Consider the following 17,642-nt stretch of genomic DNA (forward strand, 5'->3'; position numbering starts at 1 on the left):
TGGGTCTGAGGTTCGCTCTCAGTATAACCAGGAGGGGTGCAGAGAAGTCGCTCACGCTGGGCCCCCACACACATTCTGGAAGCTTCTTTCATCCTGGGGGGAAAACATCACCCAACGCCGAGCGATCCTGCGTGACCATGCTGACTTTGGTCAGTGAGTAACTGTGACGAGTCCCCAGAACAGTTCTGTCCCCTGCAGTCTACAGTAGTGCCTTCTGCACTTGAGCAAGGAAAATTAGGGGACAGGTGGGTCGCTGCTAACATCCTCAGACCAGGGTCGGGGGCTTTGCGGGGAGCGACCGGTGACGGTTGGCACAGTTAGAGGGGGTCTCCGGGTGGGACCTGTCCGGGTGGGACCAGGAAGGGTGTCAGCCCCGCTGTCTCTCTCTGGCTGAGGCCACAGTTCCAGCCTCAACAAGCTGCCTGCGGGGCGGCCCTGAACTTGCCCCCCGAGAACTCGAAGGAAGCAGGGTCGGCTCCCTCGCCGTCGGGGTACAGGGGGAATGAGAGGGACTGCAGGGCTGCAGGAGCGGACGGCAGTCCACAGGCCCTGTTCGCCCGATCAACACCTTTCTATACAAGGCCAAGCAGCAGCACAGGACCGGGTGGAAGGGAAATAGAGCCCCGGGCAGGGACCCGTCCACCTCGACCCGGCAAGTTCTTTTTTCTTGTTTTGTTTTTTTGTGTTTTTCCGGTACCAGGAATCGAACTCATGACCTGGTGCTTGGCAGGCAGGCGCCGTGCAGCTGAGGTAAATCCCCAGCCCCAACCCGGCAAGTTCTTCACCCCAGACGTGAATCCCAGGCAGATCCGGAACCCCTCCTCCGCTGGGGGTGCCACTGCGCCTCCGCTCAGCGACCCAGGACTTTCGGCCCATGCCTGTCTCCATCAGGGAAGCGTCGGGCAGAGTCAAGCCCAGGAGGAGGAGCTCTGGATGTCAGACCGGCGGTAGATGGACGGCAAACCCACCGTCGCACGAATGCACATGCCATTCCAGGCGTGACAAGAGGTAGGAGGAAAGTGAAGGTTGGCACGGGACAGACCTGAGGGTAGGGCGGTGGCTCACCTGGCCTGGGAGACCAGGGAAGGGCTCCGGAGGAGGTGGCCCTGAGGTGAGACCTGGCGGGCGCGGGTGTGTGTGTGTGTGTGTGTGTGTGTGTGTGGTGTGGCCACAGGGCTCCTGCAGCAGCCCTAAGCTAGCGAGTGGCCTGGTTGAGTTTCAGGAGCAGGGAAGACGGTCGTGCCCAAGGGCTGACTAGCAGGGAAGAAGAGGGGAGTTGTGCCGAGAGCACAGATGTGTCAGCAAGTCCTGTTTGGGGGTCACCATCAAGTGGGGGACATTGCTGTGCAAGGAGGTGAAACAGCACAACAGAATCCCCCAGGCAGCTGTGAGACTCAGTGGCTGATCTGTCCAGAGGAAGGGCTATTTGATGGGGTCTCGAAGGTTGCATAGGAGTTTGTTAAGACAAGAGAAAGACAGGAGGGAGAGTGTCTGTGAAGGCCAGGTAAGCAGTCAGAGTGACTAGCGTGTAGGGTGTGCTGTAGAAAAGCCTGGGAGATGAGGAAAGATGGAGGTAGGATGTATTAATTAGTCCATTCGCCCACTCATTCAACCCAATCTGAGGGTTTACTGCATGCTTGGTACTGGAAGCACAGCTACACACAAGACAAAATTGGCTGCCCATGTGCTATTCCTCCTGCCTTTCCTTGTCTTATCAAACTTCTATGCAACCTTTGAGACCCCAGTCACGTTCTGCTGCGGGGAGGAGTGTCAGCGAATACTTAGAGCATGGTTATGTGTTCCAAGCAGCGGTCAAGTTCTGTAAATGTCAGCACAGTGGGAAGGGGGCAGCCGCGAAGGAGGGGCCCAGTGTGAGCGCGGCCCGCCACGGGACTCGCGTGCAGAGGGTGCAGGAGAGCCCTGCTCCAGGGTAGGCCTGGTCTCATGTGCTCAGGACAGCAAGGGGCCCGTGTGGCTGGCGAGGCGCAAAGGGAGAAAGGAGGGCCGTGACCAGGGCCTGAGCGCCAGAACTGCAGCCCAGCGTCGAGACTTTGGACTTTCACGAGGCGGTCGGGAGGGTGCAGAGGGTTTTGTGCAGGGGAGAAATGGGGCCTGACGTGCTCTAAAGGGGCAGCAGGAGCAGGAGGCCCAGCCGTCATCATGCGGGGCGGGGGGACCTCCAGGAGCCGGGCAGGAGGAGCAGCAGGGTGTATTTTGGAGACAGAGCCAAGGGATTTGCTGATGCATTAAATGCGGGGCATGTGAGCAAGAAGAGCGTCCACGATTTTTCACCAGTGAAAGTGGGCGGCTTTGCCACAGCCCACGAGAAGGATGGCGGGGCGGCGGGGCGGGCAGGTTGGTGCGGGGAGTGCAGGTTTAGAGTTTTAAGGTGGCGAATGAAGCTGTATGAGCCGAACACTCACAGGAGTGCTTTATGTACGCTTCATACTAACCCTCTGGAACGTGGGTGCTTTGCGGGCCGCTCCCCCAGTGTGTGAGGAGCAGTCTCATGCCTGCCGACCCCTCAGAGTCCCCCTCTCCACCACCTCACGGGTGATCACAAGGTCCTAAGGTGTCCCTTAATAAGTAGAAGCTCTTAATTTTAATATAACTGAAATCACCAGCCTTCTCATTTATGTCTGATACTTTCTTATTTAAGAAAAATCTGCCTATTGTGAAATTAGGGGGGTATTCACGTAGTTATTTTTTCTTAAAAGCTCTCCAGTGTTGCTTTTCTGCATTTACCAGAGCAGCGGAGCATTCCCCCTCTGTGCGCAGCCGCTCCCGCTGGTCTGTCGGGAGTGGGGCCTCACCTGTCTTTCCATCTGTGAAGCCGGCTCTTGTCCCTGGACCTCAGCCATCAACAAATAAATCTGCCGACTGCTAAGGAGGAGGTTTGCCGATATAGGCAGGGAAAGGTTACCAATGGGGTGCAGCCCTTTCTAGGGACACTGGGTTTGATCTTAGAGCCTCTCAGGCCATGACTGTGTTTTAAAATCAACTTTATCAATGTGTAATTTACATGCAATAAAGTATATCCTTTGTAAGTTTACAGACCCATGAGTTTTAATGGCCGTACAGAGCATGTAACCTAATCAAGGTGTACAATTTTTTCGTGGTCCCTCAAATTCCCTGGTACCCCTTGCCAGTCAGTTCCAGAATGCCTTCCTGTCTCTGTTGATTTATTTAAACGCTGGTCAACCAGGTGTGGTGATGTACACCTGTAATCCCTGCACTTGGGAGGCTGAGGCAGGAGGATCACCATGAGGTCCAGGCCAGCCTGTACTATATACGTAGTGAGACCTGTCTCAGAAAAGCCAAAAATATTTTAAAAATAAACTCTGGCCCCCGCTTCACAGCACCCGTCTGTTTACTGACTCTGCACGAACCCTCCAGGGGGCCAGCACAGGCACCATGGGAGCTGCGAGGGACCTGGCGGCGGTCTCGGGAGCTCCCGGTGTAATGGGGGCAGGACAGGGTGCAGCGGATCACACGCCTCCCACGGGTGCAGAGGAGCTCACAGAACCCTCTTCGCCTGGGAGGGGGTGGCCAGGAACCGAGGAGTGGGGAGGCCACGGAGGAGTTAGCCAGACAGGGTGTCCCGTGTGCGGACAGACGGACGGAGCTGCACGAGCTCTCAGAGGACGGAGCGGAAAGGCGGCGCCGCACCTCCGAGTGCGCGGGAGACCCCGCCATTCCGTCTGCTTTTCCCTGCACCCGGCCGTGTGCACACCGGGCCCCGCACGCGCCGGGTGCCTGGAGAGGGGCTCGCTGTCCTGCACAGCGGCTTCTGAGGGCTGCCCGCTGCCCCACCCTGGGGACAAGCAAAGAAATGGGGGTCGGACCCCCGGCCCAGCCTCTCCGGAGAGGCAGGACTGTGCACACAGCACTGGCGGGCGCTTGGGGGCTTTTCGTGGGTAATTTAGACACAGCACACCCTTCGGCTCAGAGCCCGGCCCAGCTCCACCTGGGCCCCGTGTCATCGCCCGGTGACAGGTGTGAAGGATCCGACTCCCCCGGAGCTTGCAGTGTCCTGGGATCCCGGGCTTTTTCGGCTCAGGACTTCAGCCTGCAGCCTCCACCGAGGGGCGGAGCGCTCGCCGGGAATTCCCCGGTTCCTCCGTTCACACAGGCTCGCAGGACGAACGGCGGGACAGCGCAGGGAAACGTCTCAGCCCCACACGGAGTGCTTCAGTGCCCCGGCCAGGAGGAGAAATAAGGAAGGAGAATCGCGACGGGCTCAGCGCCGGATGAGGAGGGCTGCCCAAGGCCCACGGTGCAGGCTGCGAAGCAACAATACCTTTTCCTTTCGCCCCGCCTTTCTTTCTTTTTCCAGTATCCGGGATCGAACCCAGGGCCTTCACGCTGAGGCTGCACCCCCAGCCCTTTAAGACTTTTTATTTTGAGACCAGGTCTCTCTAAGTCGCTATGTTGCCCTGGCTGGGCTCACACTTGTGACCCTTCTGCCTCAGCCTCCCAGGGTGCAGGGTGGATTTCCTCTGCACTGCGCACGCGCTCACCTCCAGGGGTCTGATTTCAACCCTGTGAAAAGTCGCTGCCGTCCTTATTTTCTGGACTTTAAATGGGCTAAATTCTTGTGCTCGGTTGACGGCACTTTTTCCAGTGAACTCGTGCAGGTGCAAATATCTTCAAAATAGTTAAATTCTTGCAAATGTATGCCGCACTACCCAGCCACGAAGTTTCCGGTATTTACATAGCTGGGGCGTCTCGGCCGTGGGGGCCACGGCACTGGTTGAGGTCTGAGGCATTTACATTTTTCTATTTGGAGACGTCGGAAAAGCCAGCGAGCGTTCTAGCGGCCATCAGAGCCCTCCCGTCGTGCAGACACCTTCCTGTATGACATACAGACACCGCCTCCCTGGCTCGGCCCGGGATCCTCTATTTCTGGAACACTCACCAACCCCGCCCCTTCCCCGGGCCATCGACACCACCACGGCCCGTGTACCATTTGCATTAGTGGATAAGCGCCGATCCCGCGTTGATCGCTGATTGGCTACGGCGGAGGTGGGCGGTTAGCGCGCACGGGAGCCCAGCTTGGCGGCCTGAGCAGAGCGCGCTGTGTCCACTTCTCACCCGGCTAACTGCAGCTGCCAGCGTCCGCCCTCGACTCACACAGACTCACACAATCCCCGCAATCGGAACCACCGCACTGCCCTGGAGCTTCGGGGCCTGGTCAGCTTGCTTCATGTCTTTGGCTTGTTTCTGTGGCCAAGCGGTGTGGATGCGGATGAGTGCAGGTGGGAATCGGCTGCCGCTCCGAGAGCACCAAGCGCAGCGCCTGTAGCGATGTGTGCAGTTACTGTCACAGCTCGTAAACACCTGGTTATTGTTTAGTGAGTCATTCCCCGAACAAACCTAGTCCCACCCTCCATCCCTTTTGAGTCTGTGGAAACCACAGGTTGCTAGATAAGTGGGTTGTGTGTTGGATTTTATTCACTTCCACTCAGCAAAAGATAATTCTATAATTGCTTCAAAAATGTTCTGTTAGTATACTATTGAGCTTTGGTGACTTTTTCTCATCTTTAGAAAAAACAAACATGTCTCAGGTCCTTGGGAGGCTGAGGCAGGAGGATCACAAATTGAGCACAAGTTGCGTACGGCCTGGGCATCTTAGCAAACCCCTGTCTCAAACTAAATGAAAAAGAACTGAGGATGTAGCTCAGTGGCAGAGTGCTTGCCTAGCAATGCTCAGGGTCCTGGATCCAATGCTTGGTGCTGTGTAAAACCAAAAACAACCTAAAAGCTTCTGGATTTTCATGAGTCAAAAGAAAACCTGCTGAGAACTTGAAAAATATCCCTTATGATTTTCACTTTAATACCCAGAAAGAACTGAATTATACCCTGCTCCCTCGGCTACTTCGGAGGGAACAGAAATTAACCTGCTTGTGCTCTGTGGCTAATCACAGACTGTACCACCTGCTGAAAGGGGGTTACAGATGGGCAGCCCTACTCGGGTGCCTGCAGAGTTAGATTAATGGGCGGCCACTGAAATTCTGGCAGAGGGAGCTTCAGAGATGATGGTGTTGGTGAGAGCTTTGAGATGCTCAAAGGAAAACAGACTAGGGGTGCAGTCATCTTTCATCTTTATAATGATGTGTCAGGATGTGTCTCGCTGCATGTTCCAGAATACCTGGCAATGGCTAGAGCAACAAAGATGCTTCATTATCCCTTCTAACAGGACGTCTGGTGGTAAGCAGCGCCAGGTTCATGCGGCTAAGGGATGACTTTCTATCAGTGCCCTCTTATCCTCAACATGTTGCTTTTTTCTTCGTTTCATGGCTGCTGTAGCGCCAGGCATCTTGTCCTCATCCCACCATGTTTAAAGCAAGAAGTAAGGAAGGGACGGTGATGGAGAACTCTGCTCTCAGGACTTTTACCGGGAAGCAACATCTTCCCAGAAGATGCTTAAACAGATGTCTCCTGTACCTCATCGGCTGGAACTCAGGTGTGGCCACTGGTAACTGCAAAGGAGGATGCGAAGGACAGTAGCTGGCAAAGTGCACCAAGAGGGCCAGGATTTAGATGGCAGGAACTGCAGTGGGCTGGGGACAGAGTGCAGCGCTCCATGTAAATGTCACGCGTGTGGCCCCTGTGTGATAGACGTGACTTCGGGCGGTAGGTAGGTGGCGTGGCGGTCCCCTCCCCTGCTCCCTGACGCTCATCCCTCTTTCTTGCAGGCAGTCTGGGTTTTCTTGAGCACACTCACCTCCCTGCGGTCCCTGCATCTGCTCCCCGCATCTGTATAAGGCAGGCGCGGTCCCGGCACCCTCCGACCCTCCCTGCTGCAGGGCCTCGTCCACCCGCATAGTCTCCACTTGCCCAGCCCTCGCTCTGCGTTCAGCTGGTTCTCTGACCCCGTTAGGGCTGTCACGGGTCGGGGTGTCCCTCAAACCCACGTCCGCCGGGGAGTGCAGAGCGTGTCTTCATTAGGAAACAGGGCCTTTGTGGATGGAGTTAGTCAGGATGAGGTCAGTCCTGATCGGGGAGATTCAGGGACGGGGTCCCCACAGGAAGAGAGGACAGGACTCAGAGGCCAACACAGGAAGACCGTGGGGCAGCCGGAACTGAGGGGACACAACCCGGAGCCAGAGAAAGGCGCGGGCCAGAGGAGCCCCAGGAGCAAGGACAGGCAGGGGCAGGAGTTCCTCGTGGTACTAGGAGGCTTATGCTGCTCTCCGTCTCCTCACCTTGGCTGGTGGTTCCAGCCATCCTCGGGCACTAGGAGAACGGCCGAGGACACGAGGGTGCGGGCCCAGGAAGGGCACAGCCAGGGAAGCCGCGGTCCTCACCCAGCCCTCCTCCCCCAGGACAAGTCCCTCTGGCGGAGCCCGGAGCATGGGAGACGCACCTCCCCAGTACCAGCCTGATGAAATCCACGCAGAGGAGCAAGCACTAGTGACAGCTTCCGTTCTGCCTGCTCCGTTCTGACCCCGAGGACACAGGTGGCCACGCACATTGGGATCTCTTCCGGCCGTCGATGTTCCTGGCTGCGTATCAGCATCCCTTCTGTTTTTGTTTTTTTTTTTTTTTTTTCTTTTTGAGACAGGGTCTCACTATGCAGTTCAGGCTGGCCTTGAGCTCACTTTGTAGCCCAGACTGGTCTCGACCTCACAGCGATCCTCCTGCCTCAGCCTCCCAGTGCTGGGATTACGGGTGTGCACCACCACGCCCGGCTCAGCATCCCTTCTGTTCTGAGCAGTGAGAGCACAGCTGCCGTGAGTGACACGCCAGACACCGTAGGCGGCCACAGCCAAACGCTCACAGGGCTAAAGTCACAGAGGCAGGAGCGGCCGGTGATACATGCTAATCTTTCAACCACAGTCTGCGCGCGGCGCAGTCAGTGAGGCGGAGCGTGTACTTCGCCTTGAAAACTGTAGTTAATCGAGTTTCATTTCTGTCCAAGCCAGGCTGTGGGTAGCGCCAACCCCTGATGACACAGGACAGGGAGGTGGAGACTGGGGACACTGCCGGAGGCCTGTGCGAAGCTGTCCCTGCAGCTGTCCCTGCCTGTTGCCCGTATAAAAGCTGGACATGGCTGAGTTAACGAGAGCCCTCAGTGTTTAAAAACAGATGTGACACCGTGTACAATCTCGTCGCCTCTAGGAACACCTATAGCTTGCTCCCTGTCTCTACCTCTTCTGGAGGATAGTCCTGGTACTGTGCTTCACACGTCACCCCGTGTATGCTGGCAGTGTCTGGACGGGTGTCCAGTTTACACCCATGATATCGTCATAGCTTCTTTTTCCACTGAGCACCCTTTCTCAGAGGTGTGCCCGTACCATCTTTTGCTTTGCTCCTCATTAGTATATATTTGCCGTGTTTTACAAAACCACTTCCCCACCACAAAATAACACTGGTGTCCTGCACATGGCCCCTGGTGGAGCTCTGACAGGCTTCCCTTGGGTCCTCTTGGTGGCAGTGGGCTGCTGGGTCCGGGGGGCACTTTGGTTGGCTGAGTGATGGCTAATTTCTCTGGGTAAAGGAGTCCACACTCCAGTTGCTGTGCCTTATGGGTCTTTGTTTCTGTCTCTCTACTTAGCACTACTCAACTTTCTAACTTTTCCCAAATAAGAAAAAGGTAAAATCCTATGTCTTCAACACTGGCATTTCTCAGTGACTGATGACTCTGAGCACCTCTTTGGATCCCTGCATTTTGAATTCCCACTTCTGTAAACTGCCTGTTCGGGTTTCTCGCCCATTTTCCTGTTTTCTCGCTGGGGTTCTTTCTTCTTCTTGGTCTGCAAAGTTTGCCTTGGTGGCTGTGACAAGGGTATAGACCTGTAGATAATCACCCTGGATTATCTCGGGGGTGCTAGTCTACTCAGAGGAGTCTTTAAAAACAGATTTCTCCAGACTTGACCAGATGTTGCTGATGGAAAAGACCGAAGCGGAAGCCACGAGCCCAGGAAGTGGTGTGGCTCTAGAAGCCGAGAGGTTTTTGACAGCAGCCGCAGGCGTAGACACGGAGCTTCAGCCCCGCCGCGACCCGGCAGGGCCCTGGAAGAGATTCTTCTCAATCCCTCCAGATAAGGGCCATGCTGACTCATTCCCGGATCTTAGCCCAGCGAGAACTAGCAGAGCCCCCAGCTGAGCCCTCTGGACTCTGACCCTCGGGACGGGGCTGGTGCTCGCTGAGAAGTGTGTGTTGTCTGCTTCCGAGGGCAAAGGTTGCAGACCCGACAGCCACACTCAGCCCTCTTCAGCCTCGTGGCCTTGCTTTTTCCCAACCCTCCCTCACTCCCATGCACGCATATGTTCTCTGCTAGTGCAGGGGAGAGGCAACATCTCCTCCAGAAGAGTAAAAATTGGTCGCTAGGAAATGAAGAACAAGGGGCTGGGAATTTAGCTCAGCGACACAGCGTCTTTCCTGGCAAGCACAAGGTTGTGAGTTCGATTCCCGGTACTGGGAAAAAAAAAAAAAAAAAGGAAATGAAAAACAAAACAAGACTCTTTTTTAGTATACAAAGTACAGATCTACATCCAGTACGAAAATGGGGAACCAGCATAACTGTGACTTCGAACTTCCCTGGGGGTGGGGGGGCAGGAGGGAAGGGTTGCAATTAGGGAAAAAAAGTCTGGAAAAACCTCCCTACAAGGTGCTAATTTTAAAAAGGGTTGCCTCTGGGCATGGCAGTGTCAGCCTCTAGTCCCGGCTAGGAGGCTGAGGCAGGGGGATTGAATGAGCTCAGGAATTCAATACCAGCTTGGGCAACACAGCAAGACGCTGTCTCAGAAAAGGTTACAAAACACTGGCCCATGGCATAATAATTTTGTCCCGTTACTTTTTTTATGACTTTATCTTTCATGTTGAGGCTTTTAATCTATATAGAATTTTAATTTACTGAGTTCTTCTAAAAATCTATATAGAATTTTTATTAAGATTGCATTAAAATAGATTACATTGAATTTATAGGTTTATTTAGGAAGAAATGACAACCTTACAACATCAAATCTGTAAAATCAACCCATCGAAAAATAGAGAAACAGTTTATTCACTCATTGGGCTGATTGTCAGCATTTTTTTTTATCGTTTTAAAGTTCCCGGCTGGGCGTGGTGGCACACACCTGTAATTCCAGCACTCAGAAGGCTGAGGCAGGAGGATCATGGCAAGGTCAAGACTAGCTTGGGCTACAATGTGAGCTCAAGGCCTGCCTGAACTGCATAGCGAGACCTTGTCTCAAAAAGACAAAATAAATAAATAAATAAATAAATAAATAAATAAATAAATAAATAAATTTCCCCCTCAGAGGACCTATATATTGTTATTTCAGACACTCTACCTTTGACCATTGTGAACTGTATTTTTTTTTCTGTTCTGTATTAATTCAAATCTAGGATGCCATCAATGTAAGAAGCACCTCAAATTTTAGGTCGTTAAAATGTGTAAAAAAAAAAAAAAAAGAGCTGGATATGGTGGTGTGCACCTATAATCTAACACTCAGGAGACTGAGGCAGGTAGATTGTTATGAGTTTGAGGCCAGCCTGGGCTACACAGTGAGTTCAAGCTCAGCCTGGACTATAGAGCAAGGCCCTGTCTCAAAAAAAAGTGAAAATGTGTGTGTTACAGTTATTTTTTTTCTGTAGATTTATTGCCAGTACAGAGAAACACTATTGATTCTTCTGGGCTACTCTCCCATCTGGCGGTATAGCTTATAAGTTCTAGTATTTGTTTGTTGGATGCTGGTTTGTCTTGGTAAATGGTCAGAGTTCTTTCTCTCCCTTTCTGAGTTTTACCCTCTCTCGCTCTGTCTGCCTGCCCCTCCCCAGTGCTTGCAAACCCTCGCTTTATCTGATGGTCAACTGGGAACTTTGGGGCTCAGGGGCCAGTTATTTTTCTTAAGTCCTTGTGGTTAGGTTTCCTGAAGTTAATAAGCCAAGGACCCCACTTCATATAAAACCATTTCTTCCGAGGTCCTGAGTAAACAGCTCTCATCGGCGCTCAAAGGATTTCAGAGGAGATTGGGCGCATGCAGGGTGGTATGGCCGCAGACCCGAAGGACTTCAAAGCCGGCCCGCGTCTGTCTGTCTTCCCTATGCCACTTGGTACAAATGGAGTCTGACGCTCTGGTTAGTGGACGAAGCCAACTTCTTGTAGGAAGAGGGTGTGGACAGGCAGAGAATAGCTGGTGGGTTTAGTACAGTAATAATAACAGAAGAATGACAAAGGTGATGATTCATCTATCTATAGCAAGACTTTAATTTTCAAAGTAACCCTTTCTCACATTGGACTTGTAACAGCTCTGTGAACCTGGATAGAAAAAGCACCACTATCTTCATCTTCCTCATGAAGAAAGCTCTGGGCTCCCTCCTGGGGTGTGGGTAGCTTGCGGGGGACCAGCTTTTCAGGACGGGGCTGGTAAGGGGCAGAGAGGCTCCAGGCCACGCAGTGCTGGGAGGGTCGCTCATTCAGGGTGGCCTCGCAGCCTGGCTCAGCTGGAACCGCACGGGAGAGGCTGCAGGGGCAGGAAGGAGGCTGGGATGGAGCGGAGAAGGCGGCCCCGGGCTGTGGTGCTAAGACTGCGAGCCGGGCTTCTACGCCAGGCTCCGCGCGGCACAGCTGGCTGAGAGACTGTGATGGAATTCAAACTGCGTTACACGTGAAGTCCTACACGCTGTGCCGGCCTGGCGTCTGCGATAAAGGCGCTGACAGAGGCGCCCCATTTGCTGTTTGCTTAAAGGAGTCTGAGCCCCATCACTTCCCGGCCTTTTGGCTAAGATCAAGTAGAGCCCCAGAACCAGCCAGAGTCCTGCTGGAGAGCAGAATCCGCCGAGCACTGACAGCAAGACACTGACGGCTTGGAATGGGCCTTAGGACAGGCGGGGTCCTTGCGCCTTGGGCAGCCCTAGGGCCGGCCCTGGAAAGCACAGCTGGGATCTCAGCAGCACTGGTCTGAAGTCTCCTCAGGGAAGCGGTCTGCCTGAAGTCCTTTAGTGCTGATTCCATGCAGCGTCTAGGATAATCTTCCTTCTCAGAGTAAACTAATTAGAGACCTTAATCACTTCCACAAATACCTTCCTGCCGTGACGAGATTGGTATTTGGTCCTCCTCACTCTTCACGGAGACATGGTACCCGACACACACAACTCAGAGAAGGAGAGGGTTATTTTGGCTCACAGTTCAGAAGGTTCAGTCCGTGTTCACAGGTTTAAACCCAGAATGGTGTGGTGGGAGGGTCTGGAAGAGGAGGGCTGCTCACCACACGGCAGACAGGAAGTGGAGTACAGGGAGGAACCAGGAAGGGAGAGAGTACCCTTTTATTGGTTGATTGATTGATTGGTTTTTCTTTTTAAGACAGGGTCTCACTATGCAGTTCAGGCTGGCCTTGAGCTCACTTTGTAGCCCAGGCTGATCTTGAACTCTCAACAATTCTCCTGCCTCAGCCTCCCGAGTGCTGGGATTACAAGCATGTGCCACTACGCCTGGCAAGATTACCCTTTTAGTCCATGTCCCCAGGGACCTGCCTCCTAGCAGCAGTCAGCTGTAGCACCCCCTAATCCAATTGCCTTCCAAAAGCTGCACCTCTGAGTGCATGAGGCTCTTGGGGGCATCTAGATATAAACTGTAGCACATGTGATTGAGCAGCTGGGGGCTGCCACTTGTCCAGGTTGACACAAGAAACCCCCCAGTCCCCGTGGTAGCGTGCCAGAGGGCTGGGCTCATTTGCTGGTTCGATCCGGCTGATTTTCTGTTGAGTCCATTGACTCCAGACAGGGCTGATGGTGGCTTGTGAGCTCTGCCTGAAGAAGGAGAACAGGAGGCTGAGGACCTGCGTTTCCCCTCCCGAATTTCCTCCTCCAAGCTCCTTCCAAAGGTGCTACCGGCCAGCGGACAGGAGCAAATGAGCCTTCCCGAGAGGCGTAAAACCAGAGAGACATGTCAGGACTGGAAAAGGAATTTCCCGCCACTGGGAGCTGTCCCCACCTGCTGTCAGCCTGCACACAGCCAAACTACACCGAGTCAGGGAGGAGAGAAACGCTCCGGCACGGCTCATACTTGTTTGGTTTCTTGTTGAGTGGCTTAGGCCCCTCAGGGTTGCAGTGTACTAACATTTGTGGTTTGCACATCCTGGGGCTCAGTGGTGAGTGCTGAGGACCAGGCAGGGGTGGGGCTTCTGGGGCTGGGTCTCTGGGCTCCTGAGGAGGTCGGGGGTGAGAATCAAGCAGAGCACCGGAACTGGAAGTCAGGGGAGGCGAACCACCGGCTGTGAGCGCCTGTGTGCGCCGCTGAGCCCCTCGTGCCCACTGGAGCGCCTTTGGGGGGGGCTTTTGAGAGGTGAATGGGTCACAAGGTGGGGCTTGTAGATGGGGCTAGTGTCCTTGGGAGAGACACAGAGATAGTTTCTCTCTGTGCCTTTTGAGGACACAGGAAGAAGGCGGCCCCTCTGGTGTGACAGAAAGCCAGAAATCTTACGCAGAACAGGAAGAGGGTCCTACCCAGAACCTGTCCCTCTGGCCCCTGATCTGAAACTTCTAGCCTCCAGAACCATGAGAAATAAGAGGCTCTGAAGCCGGCTGGTCTGTGGCATTTTTGTCATAGCAGCCTGAGCAGAGACGACGACCCTTGGGACACCGAGAGGCTGTCCATGTCATGGAAGCCTCTCTTGTGTGGCTGTCGGCACTCTGGCAGCAGCACGGGCCTGTCCCGTGGGAAAGATGCCAACGACAGGCCCCAGCTGTGTGATAAGCAAAGACTTGCTCTTTAGTGGGACTGGAATCTCAAACCACCAGTGTGAAGCCTTCGTTAAAAAGTCACAGGAACTGTAATCCCAGCACTCAGGAGGCTGAGGCAGGAGGATTGCTATGAGTTTAAGGCCAGCCTGGGTTACATAGTGAGGCCCTGTCTCAAAAAGAGAAAATCACAGGACCTAGAACTCATTACCTGGAAGAGAAAGGCCACACTGCTGGTAGAGCCTAGTAATGCTAGTCAAACTGTCATGGGGAACATGCAGTCAGAGGAATTGAAAGGGTTTCCGTCTCAAAGAAAACAGTATGTCTGTGTGTGGAGCACAGGTCGCATGACAGGTGCAGGAAGGCTGTGCAGTTAGCTGAGCAACAGCTTCTTTCTTCTTCCAGGCCACTCGTCAGCAGAGCTCACCAACCTTGTCACCGCCTTCGAAAGATGTGGAACAGAGCTCACCAATCCTGTCGCTGCCTTCGTAAGATGTGCAAGTTCTGAAATTCAATGCTGTTTTCTCCACCACAAAGGCTACCCCAGGCAAGGAAAGGCTGATCTACTTTTTCTACATAATATTTTATTTCCCATTATAGCTTTACTGAAGTATAGATGATGTGCCATAAACTGCTAATTAGGTCCAGTAGAATTGTACCTTTTTGAAATCATCCCACTGTCAGGATAATGAACGCACTAGTCTCCTCCAGAAACCTCCTGGTGCCCTTGTGTGACCCACTTCCTCTCTGCCCACCCCAGGGCCCGGAAGTCCCTGATCTGTTTTCGTTTCTGTAGATCAGTTTGCGTTTTCTAGAATTTATGATAAGGTGGACTGTGTATTTTTGTGTGTGAGGTAAAGGACTTCTACACTCTTGGAATGCTCACTGTTGGGGTCAAGGCCAAGCTGGCTATGTGGAGAGATGAGAGAGAGAGAAAGAGAGAGAGAGAGAGAGAGAGAGAGAGAGCGAGAGAGAGCGAGAAGGGGCGGGGAGAGATCGAGCATTCCGAGTGTCCCAGCCCCAGCTACCATCTTACTAAAGCTACGTGAGAGATCTCAAGTGATACATGCAGTGGGAGCCAGCTGGTCAGTATAGTCTACAGCGGTTGTTACTGTGACCCTGCATTTGGGATGGCTTATTACCCACCAATAGATATCCCAGCAACCCAGCACTGACGCCCCTCAGAAACTCCCAGGATAAGGAGCAGAACCTTCTTGTAGAAGGCGACATCTGCTGTCCTCTAGGCTTTTGGTGATGAACTTCCTGCTCCTGAGGAAGAGGGACAGCTCCACCTCTGCCCCCTCCCTGGCCTCGCAGGCTGTCCCCGGCCACCTCCTGCGCTGTCACCCCTCTGCCTGGTCTAGAAAGTCCTGGCCCTGGGGTGGGTTTGCTCACTGGGCTCTTGGGCCGTGGCCTCGAGCAGCTGTTCTGTGACCCTGGCACTGGGCACCTTTGCCAGGCTGTGCCTGCACGCCTCTGGCTGTGGAGTGGCGTTCTGTGTGAGAGACGAGGACGGGGCTGAGAAGAGCTACTGGGGCAGTCTGTCCCCAGTCTTCCTAGAGAGGGGTATGGCGAGGGGTAAAGAAAGACAGAGGGACACACTTTCAAAGTACGTGGGGGCGCTGGGAGGGCAATGCCTCGGGTTGGGCAGAGACAGTGACACTCTGGTCCAGCCACCATTTATTGGGTGCACACAGTAATCGGAGGGATTATCGGATGACGCAGGGGCGGTGGTGACCTTCGGCTGCTGAGGATCGCTTCGGATGACTCAGAGGGTGATGGTGGTTTTATGCTGCTGAGGATCTTCACGTTGATGAGGGTGGTGGGGAGAGGCAGGTTGGGAAGGCGTGTGTCCTTTCCCCAAGGTGAAACTTTTTTAGTCACTGTCGGTTCTCCAGGAGCCAGGATGTCTTCAGCTGATGGAGTCTTGCCCTGGGGCATCACAGACCGGGCATCGTTGAGGCCTCCACTGAGACCAGAGGCACACGGAGTTACGTTCCCGTGTACCATAACAGGCGCCCACGGCAAAGACTAGGCCCCAGCCAAGCCCTAATCACAATTTAATTATGCAACGATTTCTCCCCCAAATTATATAGACTGGCCCTCGACAAAGAGCCACCTGGGAACGGCCTTGGCCCTGGCCCTGGCGCTGGGCGGTGGGGTTGTGGGGATCGCGCCTTCCTGTCCTCCTACCCCTTTCCTTTTCCAGGGGAGCTGGCACTGCCCTGAGCGTGACGTGGGGCGTGAACTCATCTCACTTCAAGTTGGCGATGACAGGCGTCTTCCAGAAGCCTAGTGCTGAAACAAAGGCTTAAAATACATAATGGATAGCTCCACTTGAAACTCAAAACTTTCCACTGAAAATACAGGAACCGAAGAAGGCACAGGCTGGCCACTCCAGGAGCGGCCTGCACCTCTGTCCTGTCTTCTCTCGCTGCCCTGGGCTCTGCTGGGGTTTGCACGAACTGAACCACAACTACTCAGCGTGCTTGCCCTGGTTCCTTGTATCTGTGAGCGTCACCCTGGTGCTGGCCGTGACGGCATTTCCCACACTGTCTGTGCTGTAACACACTCTGCTCTCTCACCACACACATTTTATGCATCCATTCTGCTGTTGATAGTGTCCCCTGTTTTGGGTTTTGCCCCATGGTTTGGGGAGCACTACTCTTTATGGTTTGGCTTGGGGAAATATTTTATGTCCCTACTGAACCCTCCATCCGGAGTACTGGGTTCTAGTCCTGTGAACTCTACTTACGGCTCCGGGGACCCGGAGCCCCACACAACCCTCTGCATGTCTCATCTGTCCCTGCAAGTAATTATGCTTCACCCCCCTCAGCTTTCTGTTGAATCCATGTGTCCTTTGTGAGCACCTACTATGTGCCAGCACCCTGTCAGGAGGCACAGCAGTCCTGGGGCCTTCTCCCTCGCTCCTGCCTCTCCTCAGGAAGCTCTTTCCCCAGCTCCTCTTCCTCCTCTCGCTGCTGCACCCTACTTCCTGCTCCTCGTGGAGCCTTAATGTCCCAGGGTCCATGTGACCTCTGTATCTCCTCACCCGTGAGGACTCTCACCAGTTCCACACTCACAGAGGCAGGCCCGGGCCAGCTTCCTGCAGGAGACTCATCCACTTGTGTCTTCCTGAGCCCTGACCTGGTGCGTTTGAGGACAGGGGACAGGCCGGTGAGCCAAGGTGTCTTACCAGCCTCCAGAAGCTAGAAGAAGCAAGAACCTCTTCTCCCACTGCCTCCAGAAAGGGTACAGCCTGGTAACACTTTGATTTTAGGCCACCAACACTGACGTTTGGACTTCTGACGTCTAGAATTGTAAGATGATAAATCTGTGAGGTTTTAAACCAGAGTTTGTGGGAATTGATTACAACAGCCATAAGAAACTAAGGCACCCAACACCCCTTCTTGGTCTTTGTAGTAGCTTCCCATACTCAGCACCCACAACTGAAGGGAAGACAGGTTTATTTGGCTCAGTTTCCAGTGGGCTCATCCATGGTCAGCTGGCTCCATGGGAGAAACAGCACGGCAGAAGGGCCTTGGGGGAGAGCTACTCACCTCATGTCCTCCAGGAAGCAGAGACAGAGAGAGAGATGGAGCCAGGGACAGGAATACACCTTTCAGGTCATGTGCCTTGTACCAGTCAGGGTTGGTACAAGACTTTGGGGGACCTCAAAATATAAGACTTTGGGGGACATTTTTATCTAAATATAACATTCCACCCCTGGCCCCCCAAAGTCTCATGTCCATCTCACTATGCACAATGCAATTAGTCCATCTCTAAGAATCACCAGAGTCCCCACCAGCCCCAGCACTGCTGAACAGTTCAAGCTCAGTGTTTCCTCTGATACTCAGAGCACACTCTTAGCTGTGAGCCCCTGTGCAAACCAGAAACAAGATAAATGCTTAAATATACAGTGGCACAGAGTAAACATCCCCACTCCCAAAGG

The 17,642-nt window shown here is 53.8% G+C and overlaps 1 long non-coding RNA gene across 1 annotated transcript; it reads left to right on the top strand.

Moving 5' to 3' along the window:
* Positions 1–5,045: 5,045 nt before the first annotated feature.
* On the top strand, positions 5,046–14,563 carry LOC102012054. The gene is made up of 2 exons (XR_259444.2): positions 5,046–5,258; positions 14,096–14,563. It is a non-coding gene; the product is annotated as an uncharacterized LOC102012054 (long non-coding RNA).
* The last annotated feature ends 3,079 nt before the right edge of the window (positions 14,564–17,642 follow it).

Source organism: Chinchilla lanigera, unplaced genomic scaffold, assembly GCF_000276665.1.
Source record: "Chinchilla lanigera isolate Chin_1 unplaced genomic scaffold, ChiLan1.0 scaffold00004, whole genome shotgun sequence".
NCBI lineage: Eukaryota > Metazoa > Chordata > Mammalia > Rodentia > Chinchillidae > Chinchilla > Chinchilla lanigera.